The sequence below is a fragment of the Microtus ochrogaster genome, linkage group LG2 (assembly GCF_000317375.1).
Source record: "Microtus ochrogaster isolate Prairie Vole_2 linkage group LG2, MicOch1.0, whole genome shotgun sequence".
Lineage (NCBI taxonomy): Eukaryota > Metazoa > Chordata > Mammalia > Rodentia > Cricetidae > Microtus > Microtus ochrogaster.
This window is the reverse complement of record NC_022028.1, coordinates 47,634,989-47,637,676: the sequence shown is the minus strand read 5'-3', so window position 1 is coordinate 47,637,676 and position 2,688 is coordinate 47,634,989.

The following is a 2,688-nucleotide window of genomic DNA, read 5'->3' as shown; positions in this document are numbered from 1 at the left end:
AGTGCTGGGATTAAAGGCGTGCGCCACACCACCCGGCTATTTGGTTTGTATTTCTAGGTCATAGTTCATCACTGAAAGGTCAAGGCAAGAACTTAAAGGCAAAATTCATGGAGGAACACTGTTTGCTGGCTCATACACACACACACACACACACACACACACATATACACAATCCTGAATTACCTGCCCAGGGAATGGTGCCACCCACGGTGGACTATGCCCTCCAATATCAACTAACAACCAAGACACTATCCCCCAAAGACATGCCCACAAGCTTTTCTGATCTAGACAGCCCCTCAATTGAGACTCCCTTCTTAAATGATTCAAGGCTTGGTCAAGTTGAAAGTTAAAGCTAGCTAGAACAATATCTCTATATCCGCCTCTCTATTCTATGTCTATATCATCTGTCAGTTATAGGCAGATATGGCGATAAAGAAGAAAGAGACCATAGCAGAATCCAAGAAGTTTCAAAATGGTCTTACAGAGGTAAAGTAGGAAGCTTACAGAATGGAGAAGTATCTCTTCAAGGGTCAGTAACCAGCCCTTCTGCAGACCTCTCGCAAGCAGGGCTGAGATGCAGGGTGGAGAGGAGGTACAGGGCAATAGAAGCTGTAGAAGAGACAGGCAAGCCTGGGTCTGAATGGACAGACAAGCGGATGGACAGCAGGTCCAGAGAGACAAGCAGGTGGACAGACAAGACAGCAAACTAGGTGGGCCACGTCAACAGAGAGAAATGGGTTGGACTGAAGCCCGTGAGACAGCTAGGTGTTCTCTGTCTGTCTGTCACATTCACAGTCAGGTGACAGGTTGCTGAGGGTGTTGCCCTTCCATGTTGAGCATCCTCCTCTTTGTAGAGGAGACCCTTTAGTCTGGTGTGTTTAATAAGTTCGTGGGCCTGGTTTTCCTAATACGCTCTTAGTACACCCATATGCTCCTATAGTCATGATTTGCTGTGGTAAATTGAGAGTGACGCTTTTAGGACTAAGCTATTTGTGGGCTATTTGTGCCTCCTCGGTGGTGTTGGATAGAGGCTATCATTTACACATGCATCCAGTTTGCACACTCATCCTCCACTCCCAAAATAGTTAAAAGCTGCCGGTAAAATGGAGTCTCCCAGAACAAAGCAAAGCCCATAAAGATATGGTTTTACATAATCTGGAGTCTTTCAGAACACATACGGCCCGATTTCAGTGAAGCCCACGTCGTGATTGCTTGTGGAGGCTCACAGACCCACCCCCATTTCGACCCAGTAGCCTCCCACAGTCCTGTTGCCCTGATTGCTTGAAGATGCTGAAGCCATGGGCTTCCTTCTCTCTTCTGTGTGTTGGAGGCCGGGAAAGGGCTTGCTGACAGCTCATTCACTGGTACGGAGTTGGATGAACTGAGATCTCTGGATGGGGCCCCAGTGCTGAACCCTGCAGCCATGCAGGCAGCCCTGAGCTCCTAGACCTGGATGAAGGCCCAGACCTCCTCCTTAGCCACCCTCACCAGCTGGCTCAGATAACAGCCAAATTTGAGGGGAGGTAGCCCAGGAAGGATGGCTAGATGTCCCTGGCTCTCTTGCCAGGCATTGTCTCTCCCAGTCTCTCTAGACAATAGACATTGGCCTTGACCCCTCGGTCATCCCACACTGGTCCTGTGGCCAACACTGTGCCAGCCTCGCCCTGACATCTGCACCCCTGCCCACTAGTCAGTGTGAGCAGTCTCCACAGACTGAGGGAATGTGCCCTCCACTTCCTCAGACCGCCGGCATCATCTAGAAACAAAACTTATCCTCGGGCTGGCAGCTGAGTCCTCCAAGGCTGTGCCCAGAGGAGGATAGACAATTCTTTTCTGCCCGTGGGAGGAAGAATTTTAGTAAATCTTTCACAAATCAGGCTTCTTGGTCTCAGTTCGACCCATAGGGAGGCTGAGCGGAGTGGACATTGAAAGCAAATGAATGAACGAATGTCCTCTTGGCTGCTGAGAAGTCGTAGATACCAGGGGTGGGTGGGACCTCTTGAACCCCCTCCCCCGAAAGCCTCACAGCAGCCTTGCTGAGCCCCTGCATCCCCAGGATCCCTGCTGGGGTTTAGAGGGAGGGGTCCTAGCAAGGGAAGTCAGGCTTCTCAGTCACCCAACCCAACAGGCCGCCAGGAGCCAGGCCAGCTTCGAGTGCCAGCAAAGATACTTTCACCCAGTCTAGTCTGTTACAGGTCTAATTGCTGGCAACTTGAGAATGCAACTGAGAGAGCTTGGCATTGGCTTAGGAATACACCCCACACTTCACCTACACACACGCACACACACACACACACACGAGCTTGGCATTGGCTTAGGAATACACCCCACACTTCACCTACACACACGCACACACACACACACATACACACAGAGCATTGTTTGTACAGCGGCACGCGCAGTTCTCTGACTTCGTGTCCCAGCACTGGAGTATGCCACTAAAGCAAATTAATTCTTCCATCCACTGCGGCTGGGCGGGTTTTGTAAACAGGAGACTTAAACTCCAGGTGTGTGTGCAGGCAGCCAAGCCAAGGGCACATGGAACAGCTGTTGCGAGGGACAAGGAGTGAAATGATGGCAGAGACCAACAGAGATGACCAAATTGCTGGAGTCAGACCAACCTGTGCTGTTCCTTCTGGCTCACACAGGCCCTGGCGCAGCAGGCGCCGCATGGGGGTAGAGCCTGGC